Genomic DNA, 21965 nt, shown 5'->3' with positions numbered 1-21965 from the left:
TTGATTAGTACAAAATATAATTTAGTTTTTTTTTTTTTTTTTTTTTCAAATTCAAGGAAAAAAGAAAATACACAAACAATTAAACCCTCCCCAAAACATTAATAACATTTTTAAGCTGCCGTTCCAGCGTCTTTGCTTTGTGGCGTATTTCACGGCAGGTCAGACGTATGTCCTCGACTTGGGCCCTGCAGGTGAGAACCTCGCCGATGAGGAGCTGGGCACTATACGTGTCCAGTCCCTGACCAGCCCGATTTCCTCCTGAAATGTGGAACCAAAACATGTGTTAAAAGATTGTATGCCTATATCTATATTCACAGAAAATGTGGTAGATGTTACTTTACCGGATGTTGAGGCAGGTTCCTCTTCCTCTACATCCCTCGGGGGTGTGGCTTGATTGGCTTGTGCCTCCTGCCTTTCTGCTTCATTGTGCCCTACAAGATTGAAGAAAGGGAAAACATGAGGTTCAACCATTACGAGCGGCATGAAATGACACCCAAAAATTAATAAATGATAAACAAAAGGTCACTATTGTTGATTTTTAAACAATTATCAAGAAAATAGACCAGTATTTAATCCATTCACAAAGTAATGTCAAATCTGTTAACCCAATTTTTAATTTTAGATATGTAAGCTAAACAAGTCTCCCCTGGATCTGCTCACCCCTGTGTGTGACCCAACATAGGTTGTGATTGTGACAAACAATTGTGCTACTGAGTACACATGTTCAATAAAAAAAGGAGTAGCAAACGCTCCTTTTTGTGAATCTCAAGGTATTTACGTTTCTTCTAAAATAAGCTGAAACACATTTCCATCTATTCCAGAATTGAATACACCTTTTTTTTAAGCCCCAAAAATGTCACAACTTTCATATTTGTGTCGACTAATTGGTCATAGGAGTCATCGTTCATTCGCCCACAATTCATAAATTTACGATTTTTGTTCAGATACAGTGCTTCAACTCCCCTTTGCACATGCAAACTAGGCATGATGCCATTTCTCATTAATATGGTCTTGGATTATTGAAAGTCACCGAATGAACGACGACTACGACGACTGCATCATGCGTCCACATTCATAATATTCATTTTATGGTCAACCTGGCAAAAAAAAAAAAAATGGCACAAAGAACACACCAAAATAATTAAATACACATGGAAAAAACTTACTTCTTCTTCGAATCACCCTATTAATTCTGTAAAGTTGGTGGGGTTCCCTTTTTTTTAAATCCGACCACCTTTTGCGCAGGTGCTCTCTGCTCCTGGTTTTCCCAAACTTCCGCTGGAGCCTACGGATGACCTTCTCCATAATTTGGGCTTTTACTTTATTGGGATGCATGTAGGGGCCATGCTTGGCATCATAGTCCTCCCTCCTCAATATGGTGACCATCTCCACCATTTCCTGAAAACTCATATTGGAGGCTCTGCACCGGAATCTGCGGCGTGGTTGGGCCTGGCCTGCCTCCTGGCTTGAGCTAGAATACACCTCCATGTTGTCCATCTTTTCTCACTCACCAAACGACAGAGAAGGGGCGTGGAAAGGACGATACCGAACGTCAGGGGCGGGGTGTCGTGCGGAGCGTCACGCGTGCGTAGTGTAAAAGGGATGGGACGTGTTTGTAAACGGCGTGCATAGTCTGTGGAAGAAGGCGTAAATCACGATCTTTCCTAACGACGAGACGTAAGTTTTTTATTCCGACTTTATTATAGTGAATAGGGAATGAGTTTGTGGGCTAGTTAGGAGAAGTAAGCTAGTGCCTTTAATTACATTATGTTTTGGCTTCTGTTTCATGTGCAGAAAGAATGGATGCCTTCAAGGATGCGGAGTTCCTGACAGAATTCATCCAAAAATGGAAGGAACATCCAGTTCTGTGGCAAACCAAAAGCACAATAAATAAAAACAAAGATGCCAGGGAGAAAGCTAGACAGAGCATGCTTGTTTTTGTGAAAACAAGGGTCCCCAACGCCACAACAGCCACTGTGAAAAGCAAAATCAATTCCATCAGGGGCACCTACAGGGCCCAACGGGTCCAAGTCCTGGCCTCAATGAGGTCTGGGGCTGCAGCTGACTCCATATACAAACCAACCCTGTGGTACTATAGTCAGCTGCAGTTCCTGGACGACCACATTGAGACCAGGACATCCATGTCTACCCTTCCCCCAAGAGGTAGCTCCCAGCTTCCCAGCAGCCAATCCTCCAGTGTTCCCTGCAGACAAGAGCAGGCAAGCTCGGAGGAAGAGGAAGAGTTCCTGGAGGACCCCAATTGTGAGCCATGGAGAATGGTATGTGTTTTTTGTATGAATTTAGTTAGTATATGACAAGTATAGTAATAATGGTAAATGTATGTTACTATTGTTCTAAATTCTATGTGAATCTCGTAAGTTTAGGGATAGGATCAATAGTCAGTAGTGGGAAAACATGATGGGGTCAAAATGGGCAAATTAATAATGTTTATGAAGGAGTGGGTGGCATTTTCAGATAGGCCAGTAGGGGGGAGTAACGCAATACACCTGCAAGGGGTCCCAGATGGAAGACACCCTTTTTGAGTACTATCTAGTTGACACTAAATTGAATAAATTAATTTTTGGGGAAAAGGCCACTTATTTACTAAATTAGGCATGCAACAACCCACATAATTCCAGGGGGACCATGTCTGAAGGTGTTTAAGGGGCCACATAATTAAGGATGGCGACCCTGTGTGTAATATATATTGACATTCAATTTGCATCACTCATGATTGTAAAAATGTGTGTGATTAATGACAAACACAAATAACATATGTTCCTTTTTTTGATACACAGGCAGACCCAAGCCAGGAAGAGCCAGGGCCCACAGGGAGCCAGGAAGAGCCAGGGCCCACAGGGAGCCAGGAAGAGACAGGGCCCACAGGGAGCCAGGAGGAGCCAGGGCCAACTGCAAGGCAGGAGGTGGCAGAGCCCACTGGGAGCCAGGAGGTGGCAGGCCCCAGTGGGACCCAGGAGGCACGCCGGCGGGATACCATCTCCCGGATCCCTCCATTCCGCAATCCCAATAAACGGCTCAGGAGTATGCGACAAATGGAGGAGGAGACCCAGGGCCTGCTTCGCCAAGCTACTGCAGCCATCCGAGAGCCACCCAGTGAAGTTGAGGGGTTCGCAGCGCTCATTGCAGCCAAGATGTACAATCTGGAGCAGAGCCAGCGTGTGCGCTGCGAACTCCTCATCTTCCAAGCCATAACCATGGCATCCCTGGGGCAGCTCGATGACGACACCCACATTGTGCGGATTGCTCCTCCTGTCCTTGCTGCTCCTCCTGCTCCTGCTCCTGCTCCTGCTCCTGCTCCTGCACCTGCTCCTGCTCCTCCACCTCATGAGGCTGCTCTGGCTCCTGCCACCTCATCTCCTCCAGGAACCCAGCCCCCAAGGACTCGGGCTACCGGGAAGGCTGCAGGGAAGACTGCAGGGAAGGCTGCTGGGAAGAAAAAGGCCAAGAAATAATACGGTGCCCCTGATGGAATTTTTATGTGGACTCACAGGCTGTATTTGTGGCTTCGGGGACCCTTGTTTTCAGAAAAAATCAAGCATGCTCTAAAGTGCTGCCTACCTTGGCATCTTTGTTTTTATTATGTTGTGTTTTTGGGTTGCCACCTTTTTTGTTTGAAATTTTTAGGAAGACTAAAATAAATGTTAATTTTTCAGCCAAATTTCAACATGTTTCTTTATTGTAGATTTGAGAGATCAGTATTGAATGGGCAGACCCATTACAAAATAAATAATGCAAACATTAACAAGGTCAAAAAACATGCTTGTGGGTGAGTTAACTAAAAAATTAGGTTGTTGCAGACACTTCACACACTCCTAAATAAAAACAAAATAGAGATTACTAATCAAATTGGTGACAAAAATTAAAAAAAAAAAAATAAGGTGGACCAATATATATATTTAAAATGTTTAAGATGGAAGATACAACTAAATAACAGAACACAAACATAAACATTATCAAACAAGAAAGAAACTAATTAAAAGCTTGTCATAACTATGCAACAAGATCAGCCGCAACAAACGTCCATTTCTGGATAGCAGTTAAAAGCAGGGGTTAAAGAAGCGCTTTATTTTCTTGTCTATAAGCTGAAAAACACCTTAACGAATGTGCTGATTCCATTCTGAACAGTCGTTTTACATGAATGAGCGCTGCCGTCTCCTAACTTGCTTCTGAGCATGCGCGGGCTTAAATCGACGTTTTTACGTACACACGGTCAATGTTTAGAACACAGAAAACGACGTCGGCCAAAAACGACACATAAAATTGAAGCATGCTTCAATTTTTTTCTGTCGTTTTTTAGAAGACATAAAACGACGTTTTTGCCCACACACGGTCAATTAAATTGACGTTTTTGAAAATGACGTTTTTTTCCATCGCAGAAAGCGATGGTGTGTACGCGGCATAAGAGATAGCTGGAGAGATTGAGATAGGCAGTTTCAGAGGATGGTAGATGCTCTGTATAACTCTATTAACAAGAATATAACAAGATAACATAGTAGGGGGTCCTGGGAGATGTGAAGAAGATGATTTGGGTGATATTTTAAAACTAGGTTTCAGCCTTACCGACTATGTGATGTAGCTGGAAGCAGAGTTGGGAGTGGTTTTGTATTATGTCATTGTTGTTAGTGGTTTGCATTTTGAACAGAAGGGAGATCAGGGATGGCTGAGAGGTGAAGTGGACACTGTGGCCCGGATTCAAAAACAGCGGCACACATTTATGCCGCCGTAGCGTATCTCCTTTACGCTACGATGACGCAGTGCAGAGAGACAAGCATGGAATTCACAAAGCACTTCCTCCCAAAACTGCTCTGGGTTTCCTAGGCGTAAGCCGGCGTAGGTGGAAGTGGGCGTGAGCCATGCAAATGAGGCGTGACCCCATGCAAATGATGGACCGAGCGCCAGACAGATACGTATAACGAACGGTGCATGCGCCGTCCCGTGGACGCATCCCAGTGCGAATGCTCACAATCACGTCTGAACAACTACCTAAGATACGGCGGATCACTGCCTACGGCAGGAATAAGCAATTAGCGGACCTCCAGCTGTTGCAAAACTACGAATCCCATCATGCCTCTGCCTCTGGGTGTCATGCTTATGGCTGTCAGAGTCTTGCTATGCCTCATGGGATAGTTCTGCAACAGCTGAAGGTCCGCTAATTGCATATCCCTGGCCTACGGCGTGAACGTAACCTACGCCTAGTCAGATTTACGTCCAACGTAAACTACGTAAAATACGCGGGCTTGTGTTTCCTGGTGCAGCCCTTTGGATGGATGCTGCTGAGTTACACCTCCTTTATGGGGCATAACTTTATGCCGTACGTACAACTTACGCACACCAGTCGTAGCCTGCGTAGGGCGCAAGTACGATCGTGAATCAGCGTATCTTCCTCATTTGCATAGAAAATCAATGGGAGCGCCACATGCATCCAGCGTAAATATGCGCCCACTCTACGCCGGCGTAGGCAAGTTACGTTGGTTGAATGAAGCCTGTTTTTAGGCGTATCTTAGTTTTGTGGGCACGGCACACAGATACGACGGCGCATATTTGCACTTACGCGGCGTATCTCGAGATACATCGGCGCAAGTGCTTTGTGAATCCGGGCCTGTATGGTTAATAAAGTAGATAAGTCTGGCAGCAGCATTCCTAATAAACCTAAGAAGGGATAGACTAATCACTTGTGAAAAGTGTCACCACAAGGTGGCACTGTGGACACCAACAAAATACACTATACCGGGCGTCACTAAATGGCGGACCGCGGTCCGGTTCCGGCCCCAGTGGCCATTCTACCCGGACCGCAGCCTCGCCTGTGTGTCTCTGTGGCCGGCTCGCCCGCCTGCGGATGCCGCTATATACACAGCATGGCAGGCGCAGCAGGTCTGTGCCGTCTCTGCACTCCCCCCTCCCCACACTGCCTGTCTGCCTTATTCACACAAACATGAATCACGACCGCGCTGGACAATGGGCGGGACTTTTTAAGTTAAAAAGTGGGTGATTGGTTGCTAGGCAGCAGGTTGGTCCCAGCAACAAATCACTCGCTTTTAATGGGAAAGGTCCCGCCCATTGTCCAGAGCGGCCACGCTCCATGTCCTGTGTGAAGAAGGTAGGTTTTCTGTGGGGAGGGGGAGTGTTGTGCTGTGCACGACAGGACAGGACAGGGGTTTGCTATTGAGAGGATTGTGATGGGGGGAAGTCAGTCTGCGATGGGGGGGGGGGTCTGTTATTGTAGGGAGGGGGTTGTTCAGTCTGTGATGGGGGGGTCTGTGAATTTGGGGGGTCCGTCTGATTGGTGGGTCAGTCTGTGATAGGGGGTCTGATTTGGGGGGGGTCAGTCTGTGATAGGGAGATCTGTGATTGTGGGGGGTTCAGTCTAAGATGGGGTGTTCTGTGATTGTGGGTGGGGGGGTTCAGTTTGTAATTGGGGGGGGGGTTAAGTCTGATTTGGGGGGTCAGTCTGTGATTGGTGGGTCAGTCTGTGATAGGGGGGGATCTGTGATTGTGGGGGGGGGGTTCAGTCTGTGATGGGGTGGTCTGTAATTGGGGAGGTCTGTGATTGTGGGGGGGGGGGTTCAGTCTGTGATTGTGGGGGGATCAGTCTATGATAGTGGGGTCTGTGATTGGGGGGTCAGTCTGTGATTGGTGGGACAGTCTGTTATAGGGGGTCTGATTTGGGGGGTCAGTCTGTGATGGGGGATCTGTGTTTGTGGGGGGTTCAGTCTGTGATGGGGTGTTCTGTGATTGTGGGGGGTTCAGTTTGTAATTGGGGGGGATCAGTCTGATTTGGGGGGGGGGGTGATTGTGGGGGGGTTCAGTCTGTGATGGGGTGTTCTGTGATTGTGGGGGGTTCAGTTTGTAATTGGGGGGATCAGTCTGATTTGGGGGGGGGGTGTGTGATTGTGGGGGGGTTCAGTCTGTGATGGGGTGGTCTGTGATTGTGGGGGGTCCATCTGTGATTGGGGGGGGTCCATCTGTGATTGGGGGTCAGTCTGTAATAGGGGGTCTGTGATTTAGGGGAACTGATTTGGGGGGGGGGGTCAGCCTGTAATAGGGCGATCTGTGATTGTGGGGGTTCAGTCTGTGATTGGGGGGTCCATCTGTGATTGTGGGGAATCAGTCTGTGCTGGGGGTGTCCATCTGTGATTGGGGGGGATTGGTATGTGATGGGGGTCTGTGATTTGGGGGGTCAGTCTGGAAAAGGGGGATCTGTGATTTGGGGGGGTCAGTCTGTAATGGGGGGTTTGTGATAGGGCAGGGGGATGTGATGTAAGGGGGGGGGGGGCTGAGGACACTGATGTAAAAGGGGTTCTATGATTTTTGCACTGGCAAAACACAGGTCTGTTTTCTATGTGTCCTGTTCACATTGAAACAGCGCCCCTGCGTGCTGAGCAGTGTGGTACAAAATGCATTCTGTTTCTATGCACCGCAACTGATCTGTGCTGCATAAAAATTAAAGAAATGTATTTTGAGATTTTTATGTCGATTTCGATGGTGTGTGGGTCTTAAAGGTGTGTGGTGGGGGGGCGCTGTGAAGTGGAGTATATCATGTGGCATCATAGCACCAATATGACATTCGGACCTCCGCTGGAAGAATTTTTTTCCGTCCGGACCCCCGTGAATTTTAATTCACTACCCCTGCACTATACCATATCCTACTATTACATGGAAGAAAGTTTGCAAGGAAAATATGGACTTTTTAGGCATAGATATTAGGGTTAAAAACACATGTACATCTTTATTTTAACAAAATTGTTCAAAAAAGAAAAACACCAATTTTTTTAATTGAGTATTATCCACAGTATAATATTCATTGCAGTAGGTCCTTCACCCCACACACTTCTTAGCAGACATGATCTCCGCTAGCCAGCAGCTCGTCGCCTGTATGTCCAGCAGCACTGCCGCCAAGAAGCTGGCCATCAAGCATGTCACTGTGATCGGGGGCGGCCTGATGGGCTCCTGGATAGCACAGGTGGCTGCAGCAACAGGATACACGGTAGTATTAGTAGACCAGACTGATGAAATCTTGAAAAAGTCCCCCAAAAATATAGAGGAGAGCTTGAAGAGGGTTGCCAAGAAGATGTTTGCAGACAAGCCTGAGGAATCATCTCAGTTCCTTAAAAAAACATTATCAAACCTAAGCACAAAAAAAGAAAAGTTGTACTACACTGGGTAGCGACATGGCGGACTTTAGAGGGCAATAACAGGGACATTTATCGTTATAAAAATAAAGTTTAATTACAAAGTAGTACGTATACAAATAAATTTCTTATTAAAAAATGTTATCAAAAAAGAGAACATAGATACATATTTGAGCAATAAAACGTCTCGCCGACGCGTTTCGCCTTGCGGCTTCTTCTGGACGAGTTGTATGGTTTTATAACATGGAAGTATTGCTACTTGTATGTGTCAATTGAGTCGGCGGTCATCCGCATCCATCACACATCATTGGGGTAGTACCAAAAATAAGTGCGTAAGCCGGGTAACAAGGAAAAAGAAACGATCTCCTGATGGTATGGGAAGCCACAGTAATATTAGGTTCTCAAGGGTAGTATAAAAAGGCAACAACCGGGACCAGCAAGGCAGAAAACAGGTGGAAAAGACCTTGAGGGAAAATAGATTCCGTCGAGACCTTGAAGCCTACGAAGTAGTGTGTGTCCCGGGGAGGTAGCAGCCTGTGCTCCACAGTGGAGCACAGGCTGCTACCTCCCCGGGACACACACTACTTCGTAGGCTTCAAGGTCTCTAAAGCCTTCTGATCTGCCCTCTATTGTGGACAGTACAGTGGGGTCACCTAGCGACGGAATCTATTTTCCCTCAAGGTCTTTTCCACCTGTTTTCTGCCTTGCTGGTCCCGGTTGTTGCCTTTTTATACTACCCTTGAGAACCTAATATTACTGTGGCTTCCCATACCATCAGGAGATCGTTTCTTTTTCCTTGTTACCCGGCTTACGCACTTATTTTTGGTACTACCCCAATGATGTGTGATGGATGCGGATGACCGCCGACTCAATTGACACATACAAGTAGCAATACTTCCATGTTATAAAACCATACAACTCGTCCAGAAGAAGCCGCAAGGCGAAACGCGTCGGCGAGACGTTTTATTGCTCAAATATGTATCTATGTTCTCTTTTTTGATAACATTTTTTAATAAGAAATTTATTTGTATACGTACTACTTTGTAATTAAACTTTATTTTTATAACGATAAATGTCCCTGTTATTGCCCTCTAAAGTCCGCCATGTCGCTACCCAGTGTAGTACAACTTTTCTTTTTTTGAACCAATATTTCGGATGTGGGCCAGTGTGAGTGCCTTATTGTTATTCCCCTTCCCTATATTTTTTTCAAACCTAAGCACAAGCACAGACGCCGCAGCAATAGTACACAGCACTGATGTCATGGACGACCCTCCAGTATCAGGAGACTCCGCTCCCGGCGCGCGCGTCGGTGGCGCTTGCGGCGCGCGTGCGGGTGCGCACGCACGATGACAGTGTTTGGCGCCAAAACTCCATATATAAACTGCCTGATCCCTCACCAACTTGCTGTCCAGTCTACAGCGTTTCCCTGAAGAACCTGCACCTGTAAACCTGTTGTTTCCTGATTACCTGACCCGGCTTCCTCTGACCTCTCTTGTTTGCAACCTGCCTCTGACCCCGGTTACGTCTGACTACCGCACCTGCTCAACCCTTGGCCCTGTCTTTGCCCGCCTGTTATACCGACCCAGCTTGAACCTCGACAACCCCTTTGGACTTTGCTCTGGCTCTGAACTGTCTGTCTGTGCTGACCCGGCTTGCCTCACCTGCTTGATTCCTGTTCCATAGTGCTGCACCTCCACTCCAGCTTGCTACCAACATCCTGCCAGGACCTCGGTGCTTCTTCCTGCTGCCGCTTCCAGCGACTACTCAAGCCAACTACTAGGCACGTGTGCCCCTCTGCACTCCTGACTCCCTGTCTGCTCTACCAGGGGCTCCTGAGTCAGAGGCTTACGAGAGGCCGCTCCCTGCACATTGGGCTCCCATCACCAGGTACGTGACAGTACTGGACAGCCATGTCCGAGCCCACGCAGGGAGCGTCTCCCATGGAGGACTTATGCCGTCACCTGGATGGCCTCACGGCCGCTGTAAGAAACCTGCAAGAAGGGTATACCCGTCTGGAAGGACGTATTCAGACCTTGTCCGCAGCAGCCCCAGCCGCATCTGGAACCTCCGCGGCCCCCTCATTCGTGATGATACCGCCTGAGCCCAGAGTCTCTACTCCAGAAAGATTTTCTGGGGACCGAACCAAGTACAGAGCTTTTTGCAACGCTTGTGAACTTTTTTTCGCTCTACAACCCAGGACCTTTTCACTTGAATCCACAAAAGTGGGGTTCGTCATCGCATTGTTATCAGGTGAACCTCAGACTTGGGCCCATCGCCTCTTGGAACGTAAGGAAGATTGCCTCAACTTGCTGAGTACCTTTTTCCAAGCAATGGACCTCATCTATGAAGATACCCAGCTGGCGGCTACCGCAGAAGCGGCATTGTGTGCGCTACAACAGGGGCGCAGGGCGGTAGAAGACTATGTGGTGGAGTTCAGACAGTGGAGCTCCGATACTAATTGGAATGATGCTGACCTGCGTCACCAGTTACGTATGGGCCTTTCGGAACCTTTAAAGGATGAACTAGCCCGAGTTGGCATCCCTGCTACGCTTGAAGCACTCATTCTTCTGTCCGTCCAGATTGACAGGCGACTGACGGAAAGCCGAGCTGAGCGCACGCCCAGCGCGTCTACACGCCCAGTATGGATGATGCCACGCGTACCCAGTTCTCCTTATCCAGTTCCTCCCAACCCTGTACCAGCCTCTACCGATACCTCGGAACCAATGCAGCTAGGCCTGCTCCGCCCATCTCTGACCCCGGAAAAAGAGCGCCAGCGGCGCCGGATCAACAACCTCTGTCTGTATTGCGGAGAATCAGGCCACTATGTGAGGACTTGCCCGGCCAAGATCCGTAAGTGCTCAACCCTCTCATCTGCTTTTCTCTCCACATTACGTAACATTGACACTCATCTGGCTATCTCCATCTCTTTACAGCTCCCAGGAAGGAACGTCCAGGCCCCCGCAATTATTGATTCTGGTGCCTGTAGTGGCTTCATGGACGCATCTTTTGCCACCCAACATGGCATTCCGCTGCGACCCAGATGCCAGAAACTTGCCGTTCATTTAGCCGATGGATCAGTCTTCAGATCCGGCCCTGTTACACAAGAAACAGTACCCTTCTATGCTCTCATCTCCAACAACCATTGGGAGTTACTATGCCTAGATATCATCGAGTCCCCAATGTTTCCCATCATTCTGGGCATGCCCTGGCTGAGGGCTCACAACCCGCAGATTGATTGGGATTCTGGGAAGATCCATTTCCCTTCTTCTTATTGCCGCCAGCATTGCCTTCAGGAATCTGTCATCTCGTCCCCCCTGTTATGTCTGGAAAACGAAGCCGAGAACCGTCTATTAGTCCCAGAGGCCTACCACAGTTTTTTGGACGTTTTCATTAAAAAGGGCGCTGAGACCCTACCACCACATAGGTCTTACGACTGCCCAATTGAACTTCTTCCTGGAGCAGAAATCCCATTCGGAAGAATCTTCCCTTTGACTGAATTAGAACTGGGCGCCTTAAGGTAGACGAAAACTTAGAAAGAGGCTTCATACGTCCTTCAACATCTCCCGCTGGAGCTGGAATATTCTTTGTGGAGAAGAAGGACCATTCTCTACGCCCCTGCGTAGATTACCGGGACTTAAATAAAATTACGATCAAGAATAGGTACCCTCTTCCGCTGGTCCCCGAATTATTTCAGAGACTTGGAGCTGCTACCATCTTTACCAAACTTGATCTCCGCGGGGCTTATAATCTGGTACGCATTAGAGATGGCGACGAATGGAAGACCGCGTTCTGCCCCGATTCGGGCATTTTGAATACCTTGTTATGCCCTTCGGTCTTTGTAATGCCCCTGCAACCTTCCAACATTTTGTAAATGACATATTCAGAGACTACCTCGACCTGTTTGTCATAATCTATCTGGATGACTTCCTGATCTTCTCCTCTTCCCTGTCAGTCCATCGAGAACACGTCCGAAAAGTACTTGCCCGGCTTCGTCAACATAGCCTGTATGCCAAATCCGAAAAGTGTGAATTTGAGCGAGAAAGTATCCAATTCCTGGGACTAATCATCTCGGCAGAAGGTATTAAAATGGACCCACAGAAGGTCACCGCCATTATGGACTGGCCCGCTCCCACCGACAAGAAAGCGATCCAGCGCTTCGTGGGATTCGCAAACTTTTATCGAAAATTCATTAAGGACTTCTCCTCCATCATCACCCCCATTACAAATTTAACCAGGCAAGGCACTCGGTTCCAGTGGTCTCCCGAAGCCCAGGTTGCTTTTGCTACCCTTAAGGGTCTGTTCACCTCGGCCTCCATCTTGAAGCACCTTGATCCAGCCTTACCCTATATCCTGGAAGTCGACGCATCGGAGGTGGCGGTCGGAGCGGTGCTCTCCCAGAGACAGGGACCCAAGGCCCTGCTGCATCCAGTTGCGTTCTTCTCTCGCAAGTTATCGGAAGCTGAGAGGAATTATGATGTCGGGAACAGGGAACTTTTGGCGATTAAAGCCGCCCTCGAGGAATGACGCTACATTCTGGAGGGTGCAGCACACCCTATCCTGATCTTCACCGATCATAAAAACTTAGAGTACCTGAAGGGTGCTAAAAGACTGAAGCCACGCCAGGCCAGGTGAGCACTCTTTTTTACCAGGTTTTCTTTCCATCAAAAAATACCAAACCTGATGCACTTTCCCGGATGTTTAATGGGCCGGAAGCCCCTTCTTCCCCAGATACCATCCTAGTCTCCGGCAACTTCCTTGTGTTACAAGGGGACCTCCTGTCCCAAATTAAGCAGGCCTCCTCAGAGATCCCTACATCATCAGATCCAACCTCACAGTTAAGGGACAACCTGTTATGGAACAAGGATAGGATCTTTGTGCCCCAACAACTACGGGTAGCAGTCCTCAAGTCTTGTCACGACCATGAATTAGCTGGCCACTTCGGAGTCCACAAGACATCTGAACTTCTCCAGCGTACCTTCTGGTGGCCACAGTTATCCCGGGACTGCAGAAGCTACGTAGAATCCTGCACTACCTGCATCCAAAACAAGGGCAGCAGAGCTAGAGCTTGGGGATTGTTAAAGCCACTACCTGTCCCAGAAAAACCATGGAGGATGATATCCATGGACTTTATTGTTGAGCTCCCTCCATCGGAAGGTTACACCACCATCTTCGTGGTGGTGGATAGACTCTCTAAAATGGCCCACTTTTTGCCTATGATCGGAACACCTTCTGCCTATGAAACAGCAAAAGTATTTGTCAAAGAGATAGTGAGACTCCATGGCATACCCGCTAATATTGTATCTGATCGGGGGGGTACAATTCACGTCAAGGTTTTGGAAATCACTATGTGGAGCCCTGAAAATTGACCTCTCTTTCTCGTCTGCATACCACCCGCAGACCAACGGCCAGACTGAGTGTACCAACCAGACGCTCGAGCAGTATTTGCGTTGCTTCTCAAGTTTTTCTCAGGATGATTGGGCCTCCCTGTTGCCTCTTGCAGAATTTGCCTACAATAACTCTGTCCATTCCGCTACCAAGCAGTCTCCATTTTTTGCCAATTACGGTTTTCATCCACTATTTCTATCCAACAACATTCCGGAATGTACAGTACCGGCTGCCCAAGAAACCTTGGACTTCTTCACCACCAACAATAAGTTGCTCCAGGAGACAATGGCAAAAACCCAGGAAAACAATAAGGAGGTGTTTGACAGGAGGAGGAGAGGAGAACTTGACCTATCGCCAGGGGACCAAGTCTGGCTGTCTACCCTGAACCTAAAACTGGCCTGCCCATCTAGGAAATTAGGTCCCAAGTTTGTGGGTCCCTACCAGATTCTTAGGAGGATTAATGAAGTGGCCTATGAATTAAAATTACCTGCCTTCTTCCGGATCCACCCAGTCTTTCATGTGGCATTACTCAAGCCTACAGTCCCGGACCCCTTCACCAACCGGAATGCCGGTCCTCCTAAACCAGTACTTGTCGATGGCGAAGAGGAATTCGAGGTGGAGTCCATCCTGGACTGCAGGAAGAGACGCAACCAGGTTCAATATCTGGTGAAGTGGAAGGGCTATGGCCCGGACGAGAATTCCTGGGAACCAGAGACTAACATCCATGCCAAGAGACTGATCCTGGCCTTTAAAAGGGCGCATCCAAATAGGTTGGCCCAGTTGGGCATCCGGAGGCTGCCCGTAGAGGGGGGGCAATGTCATGGACGACCCTCCGGTATCAGGAGAATTGGCTCCCGGCGCGTGCACGGTGGTGCGCGATTGCCCGCGCATGCGCGCGTCGGTGGCGCTCGCGGTGCGGGTGCACGCGCACGATGACAGTGTTTGGCGCCAAAACTCCATATATAAACTGCCTGATCCCTCACCAACTTGCTGTCCAGTCTACAGCGTTTCCCTGAAGAACCTGCACCTGTAAACCTGTTGTTTCCTGATTACCTGACCCGGCTTCCTCTGACCTCTCTTGTTTGCAACCTGCCTCTGACCCCGGCTACGTCTGACTACCGCACCTGCTCAACCTTTGGCTCTGTCTTTGCCCGCCTGTTATACCGACCCGGCTTGAACCTCGACAACCACTTTGGACTTTGCTCTGGCTCTGAACTGTCCATCTGTGCTGACCCGGCTTGCCTCACCTGCTTGATTCCTGTTCCATAGTGCTGCACCTCCACTCCAGCTTGCTACCAGCATCCTGCCAGGACCTCGGTGCTTCTTCCTGCTGCTGCTTCCAGCGAATACTCAAGCCAACTACTAGGCACTTGTGCCCCTCTGCACTCCTGACTCCCTGTCTGCTCTACCAGGGGCTCCTGAGTCAGAGGCTTACGAGAGGCCGCTCCCTGCACATTGGGCTCCCATCACCAGGTACGTGACAACTGATCTTGTGGTAGAAGCAATTGTAGAAAACTTGGAAGTCAAACATGAACTCTTCAAGAGACTGGATAAATTTGCCCCAGAACATACCATATTTGCCAGCAACACTTCATCCTTGCCAATAACTGACATCGCCAATTGCACAACCAGACAGGACCGGTTTGGAGGCTTTCATTTCTTCAATCCTGTCCCAATGATGAAGCTGGTGGAGGTCATTAAGGCCCCTATGACAAGCCAGACAACTTTTGACTCTCTCATCGATTTTAGCAAAGCACTTGGAAAGATGCCCGTGTCATGTAAGGACACTCCTGGCTTTATTGTTAACCGCCTTCTGGTACCCTACTTGATGGAATCGGTCCGCCTCTAAAGAAGACATAGACATTGCAATGAAATTAGGAGCTGGATATCCAATGGGCCCTTTTGAACTCTTGGATTATGTTGGTCTTGACACTAGCAAATTTATCATTGATGGTTGGCACCAGATGGAACCTGAAAACCCTCTATTTGCACCCAGTGAGTTGCTAAATTAACTGGTGGCTGAAAACAATTACCACTCTGAAGACCTCCCTTTTTATAAGTCTTTCCGCTTGTGCCATGGTGACTGTGACAGTTGCTGCTTGTTGACTGGCCATTTTTACCATAGTAGTCTTTTCTACACTCTTCATGTCCACACTAGTGCCTTAGTGCAAAGATTGTTTCTGTTCAGGATAAAAAATCCTTTTGTACAGTCGCTTTTCAGGTGTTGAATTGACATAACCAAGCCACAACCAATAAAAAGAATATGGAAATTAAAAATAATATATATATTCATTGCAGTATTAAATAGCACCCTTTTGGTTGGTTAGTTACACCAACACAGAGTGACATTACAAGTGACACAACTGGATTCAATTGCTACCGCCAGGTATAGTCAGCAAGCCACCAATGATTAAAGTGTATCTTTTCAAAGGTGTAGCTTTGGCCCTAATGGCCTCCATACACTCACCTGAAACTAAATTATAGCCACTTGTAGTGTAGGACCATGATAAGGTATATGAGAGTGTAGTACTGGGTCTCACAGCATGGTATCAGAATTCAAGGTAAAGGGGTTCTGAGCCCAGCCAATTGAGAAAGGTTAAAAAGACTCTAAATCTTGTCCATGGTAGTGGTCTGTAAATATCATTAATAAAGTCAGAGGTTCTGCACTGTAAGGGCAATCAGTGCCAAGTTCTTGCTCCCAGGGGATGATTACTCACCATTCTAAATGGATGACAAGGCTAATCCAGTCCGTAATGGTGTCCTAAGTCCTATTCCTAAGGCCTCGTACACACGGCCGAGGAACTTGACGTGCCAAACACGTCGAGTTCCTCGGCGAGTTCAGCCCTGAAGCCGCCGAGGAGCTCGGCGGGCCGAGTTCTCCCATAGAACAACGAGAAAATAGAGAACATGTTCTCTATTTTCTCGACGAGTTCCTCGGCGGCTCCATCGGGCCGAAAGTGTACACATGACAGAGTTTCTCGGCAGAATCCGGCTCTGACCGAGTTTCTCGCTGAATTCTGCCGAGAAACTCTGTCGTGTGTACGAGGCCTTAAAGCATCTCCTGTGTGGTTCACCTCAGGCTGCTCCATTTATACACACCCCAACCAGGGTGCCAAATAATGCCAGAGACCGGCGTGTGACGTCACTCAGCCCGGTGTTCTGTCAAAACAGCCAACTCTCCAAAATCTCCAACCACGTCACTTCTGGTGACTCTCCAGCAGCAGTAATTGGAGATTGACAAGTTACCTGTTTTCACAGAATACCGGCAGTGTATACACTACTGTACACAATATAATGAGTAGGGTTGAGCGAACCCGAACTGTAAAGTTCGGGTTCGTACCGGACTTTTGGGTTTTTGGGACCCGAACCCGAACAATTTGCTGTAAGTTCGGGTTCGGTGTTCAGCAATGTAATGGCGCACTGCAGGGCAGCCAATCACCATTTGTTTTACTCGTGTGACCTAGAAGCCATCACAGCCATGCCTACTGTGACGGTATTACAATGATATCCCCGTCAACGTTCCCTTCTTCCCATAACGAAAATCACCCCAATATTCCACGAGGAGGAATATTCCTGGAGTCGCCCCAAAAAGCCATACATGAGACAAGCTTACTGCTGGAACAACACATTTTAATGGTTTTCTTCTCAGCTTTTTATACAGTCCAAGACATTCAAGCAACAATGAAATCTCCCCCCCCTAATCAAACACTAAGGCTAATTACTAAAACATTCTAGACAGGTCGGCACCGACCGACAATTATCATGTCTAATCACTGCACATTCCTTAAACAGCATAACAATAAACTACCTTCACACACTGAGTTTCCTAGGCAGACGTTTCGTCTGCATCCATTTTGACACCTATTAACACCTCTGAGCGTCACTAGGTTGTAGACAGCGTTATCACACAATTAAAGGCCTTTCAAAAGCTAGCCTTATTTAACATATGAACAGTCTTTACAGAGAGATGAATCACACATGAAAACACCTGTTACCTCTAACACACAGCATTAAATTAGCCGTGAGAGAATTAGACTGAAGCATATAGGCAAAAAGTCCTTCACAATGGCCCCCCTTTTTCTCCCTGCTCCGGCAACTCGGTTGGACCTTTCCTGGTCCAGTAGGGTTGACGGGTTCCGAGCTTTTAGTCCAAGGTTAACTCCATTTGGCGTGACTGACCTGCCTTGGCAACTGTTTCAGACTCAGGTATGCCACCGGGTCGTCAGATCACACGCCGGTCAGTCCCCAAGTCTTTGTGCAATCTGCAGAGTCACCAGAAGTCAGTGTGAAGACGGCGAATGGGTCTGTGCGCCGCCGTCTAGGTGTCCCGCTATGGGAGGGGCAGGTTATGGCTCTGAAGTGACAATCACAGGAGATTCATAAAAAGAAAAAGTTATATTTGTTGAAATGCTGTAGCACTGGTGCTCAGAGTCCGGGGGGGGGGGGGGTTTTTGCCCCATAGGGTCAGCCACCCTCTGCTCCCTCCGCAGCCGCCGGTTCTCCTCTTTGAGCTTCTCCAGCTCCATCTCCAGTTCATGGAGCCTGGGGGGGTCACCCCGCTGTGACCTCAGGTGGTTGTTCTCCTCCTCCATGCGGCTTATGCACTCTTCCAGCTCTATGTACTCACGGATCAGCTCCTGCTTGCTCATGTCCTCCACGTGGTCCTTCATCATCAGGAACTGGGTGGTGGTGTAAGGGGCCACCGGTGGGCCCTTGGCGAACATCTCGGCCTGCATCTGGGACGCCCGCTGCGACTCCCTCTCCTCCAGTCCCTTCTTCTCCTCCCAGGTCAGCTTGTTATACGGCTTCCAGGACCTCTTTTTCTTGGAGGGTGGCCGGCGGTGCCTCTTTCTGCCCAGCTCCCTCCAGGGCCCCTCCGGCTCATGGCTGTCGCCCATGACCAGCTGACAATGGTGTTCCCTGTTGTCCGTAATAACAGATTGTACCGTGAGGACTTCGTAAAGGGTGTCCAATGGTTCTTCCAGGCCCAGCTCCTGGGGATCCCAAGCCGAGTCTACACAATGGGCTGCTGCTGGTGGGCGGTACCCAGGTTGAGACCAATTTGACCTGGTGTTGTCATTCATGGGGCAATTCTGCTTGAAGTGACCCAGCTGTTTGCACCGGAAGCAGCGTTGTTCGTTGTCCTCCTGCCGTGGATAGCGAGGGCTAGATGTCACCGGTCTGTTAGGAGGTTGGTATCTAGCGGCTGGTGGGTGTGAGGGCGCCGTTGGTCGTGGAGGTTGTACCCGTGGTGTGACCTGGTTTGTCTTGCGAGTATCCGCATATTCATCCGCCAACTTCGCGGCCTCTGGTAGAGTCATGGGCCTGCGATCTCTCACCCAATCTTTGACATCCGTCTGGATGTGATTGTAAAATTGCTCCAGGAGCATTAGTTGCAAAATGTCCTCTGCGGTGGTGGCCTGGCTGCTGTTAACCCAGTTAGAGGCCGACAGGGATAACTGGCATGCCCATTCCGCGTAAGAGTCTTCCGTGGTTTTGCGTGAGTCCCTGAACTTCTGTCGGTGGGACTCTGGGGTTACTGCATAACGAGCCAGGAGCACTTCTTTAACCCGGGCGTAGCTATGGATATCCTGATCTGGCACGGTCCGGAAAGCATCAGAAGCTTTGCCTGACAGTTTGCCTGACAATATTGCAACCCACTCTCCTCTAGCTATTCGGTGCAGGTTACATTGTCTCTCAAAATCTGCCAGGTAGTTATCAATTTCACAGTCCTTTTCATCAAAAGCTTTAAAAGCGCTAAACAGAATCTTCCTTGTGTCTGCTGTGCTGTACTCACTGTTTGGAGAATGTGCGGCTGCTTGTCGGACTGCTGCCAGTTTTAACTGTAGTTCTGCGTCCCTTATTTCTTTAGCCTCCTGTAGCTCCATCACTCTCAGCACCACATCTGCCGTTGGGTTCGGACCGAACCATGCTAGCTTCTCTCTCATTAGCTTGTTGGCTGGCGATTCCTCCTCCTGAATCACTGGTGTCTCCATCTCTTGTACTGCTGGCGTTGCTGCAATCCCGTCCTCCTGGTCTAGCTCCATTGATTCTGCTATGATGACCTGCTTGGTTTTGTTGCTAGCAATCCTTCCACGAACTTCCAGTAGTTCTTCCAGTGTCTGCTTGGAATCCGGGTGTAAAGGAGAGTAGAAGGGAAAATCCCGCTGCTGCCAACCAATTGTGACGGTATTGCAATGATATCCCCGTCAACGTTCCCTTCTTCCCATAACGAAAATCACCCCAACATGTGACCCAGCCTCTATATAAGCTAGAGGCACATAGCACAGCTTGTCACTCTGCTTTAGATAGGGTAGGGAAAGGCTACTGCTGCTGCTGCTCTGAGGGACAGAATTAGATAGGAGTCAGACTGTCCTGCTTCAGAAATCAAATTACACCAGCACTGCATATGTTCCTGTGAGATACTCTGCATTAGATACTTTAGGTAAAGGTTCCTGATTGTGCTTGTAGGGAGAGAAATATATAGGAGTCAGTCCTGCTTCAGAAATCAAATTACACCAGCACTGCATATGTTACTGTGAGATACACCCTTTACATACTTTTCTTCTATTGTGCTATTCAAAAAACATCCATTTAGGGCAAAAAAAATTTTTTGCAGTGTTTCCACCATATCTGTATGTGTGAGATACACCCTTGATATACTTTTCTTCTATTGTGCTATTCAAAAAACATCAGTTTAGGGAAAAAAATGTTGCAGTGTTTCCTCCAGTGTTTGCAGTGTTTCCTCCATATCTGTAGGTGTGAGATAAACACTTTAGCTAGTGTTCTTCTATTGTTCTATTCAAAAAACACCCATTTAGGACAAACAAATATATTTTGCAGTGTTTCCTGCAGTGTTTGCAGTGTTTCCTCCATATCTGTAGGTGTGAGATGAACACTTTAGATACTGTTCTTCTATTGTTTTATTCAAAAAACACAAATTTAGGGCAAAAAAATATATTTTGCAGTGTTTTTTAATTTTTATGTATTTTATGTTATTTTAAGTGATTTTCCTATCCACATTTGTTTGCAGATTACTTGCCATGCTCTTACCAACATTTTGCTGCCATTTGCAGACCTCTAGCCCTTTCCATTCATTTTTTAGAGACATTTTAGTACTGAAAAGTTCGGGTCCCTATTGACTTCAATGGGGTTCGGGGTCAAGTTCGGGTCCCGAACCCTGACTTTTTTCCGAAGTTGGGCCGAACCCGTTGAACCCGAACATCCAGGTGTCCGCTCAACTCTAATAATGAGTAAACATTGATAGTCCGCCCACTAATAACCAACCACATGGCCACCTCCAAGGTGGCAACATCTTTTTTCCTCATTAGCTGGTGTTCTGTGAAAACAGCCAACTCATTGAAATATCCAATTACAGCTGCTGGAGAGTCACTGGAGGTGACATGGTTGGAGATTTTGATGGGTTGGCTATTTCATCAGAACTCAGACCGTAGTGTGAGCCCGCACAATAGGGAAAGAGAATCCGAATCAGGGACATAGGAGGCATCTGGTGGTAAGGGCGCCCTCCAGCTAAACCTCACAGCACTGCACTGCATCAGTCAGTCAAGACCATGAAATGGTCAATGGATGACAGCAGATGTGGGTGGTGCTTAAAGCTGCACATCTGCCCATGGGGGCCCACATTCATGTCCATCTCAACAACCACCATCTTGAAATTGCAAATGTAAATTGTGCTTGTGATAAAATGTATAGAGTACTCAGCATTATAATGCTGCGTACACACGCTCGGAATTTCCGACAACAAATCTTCGATGGGAGCTTGTTGTCAGAAATTTCGACCATGTGTAGGCTCCATCGGACATTTGCTGTCGGAATTTCCGACAACAAAAATCTGTTCTCCTAAATTCCGAGCGTGTGTAGACAATTCCGACGCACAAAATTCTATGCATGCTCTGTATCAAGTACAAGTAAAACTAGCGTTGGTAATGGAGACATTTGTCACGCGTCACGATGCAAATTTTTTAATCTTTTAATGCAGCGCATTCTCTTCTTCATAATGCTAGAATAATGAAGTTGTTTTGCTGTTGATATTCACACTCTTTATTATTTCTCCTGATCTCCTGAATAATCTTTTAATTTTTTTAAGCCAGATCTCCATAAAAATGTTTAGAATTTGTTTTTATAGTGATATATATTTTTTTTTCTATCAAGATCTCCTGTTTATTTTTTTTCTAGTGATCTCCATATTATTATTTTTTCGTTTTGTTTGTCAAGTTACCACAACACCATTATTATCTCGTATTTTTTAACCTCAAGGAGGTTGGTTGGTGTTGGTGTCCTATGTTAATTTGACATTGTATTTTTGAAATGTACCTGCCTACTCACAAACAAACTGTCTTCTTTGAAGTAAAACATATAGGCAAGTATTTGTGAAAAAAAATAGACATTTATTAGGATCATAATAAAATA

At 47.5% G+C, this 21965-nt stretch overlaps 1 protein-coding gene and 1 pseudogene across 1 annotated transcript in view; both read left to right on the top strand.

Annotated features, from left to right (window-relative positions):
* Positions 1 to 21965, top strand: part of LOC120916589 (dickkopf-related protein 3-like) — a 136086-nt gene that overhangs the window by 94055 nt on the left and 20066 nt on the right. The gene's annotated exons all lie outside the window — the stretch shown is intronic.
* Positions 9306 to 15763, top strand: LOC120916134 (annotated as a pseudogene).

This window comes from Rana temporaria, chromosome 10, assembly GCF_905171775.1.
Source record: "Rana temporaria chromosome 10, aRanTem1.1, whole genome shotgun sequence".
Classification (NCBI taxonomy): domain Eukaryota; kingdom Metazoa; phylum Chordata; class Amphibia; order Anura; family Ranidae; genus Rana; species Rana temporaria.
The sequence above is the reverse complement of the archived record's forward strand: the minus strand, read 5'-3'. Positions and strand labels throughout refer to the sequence as shown.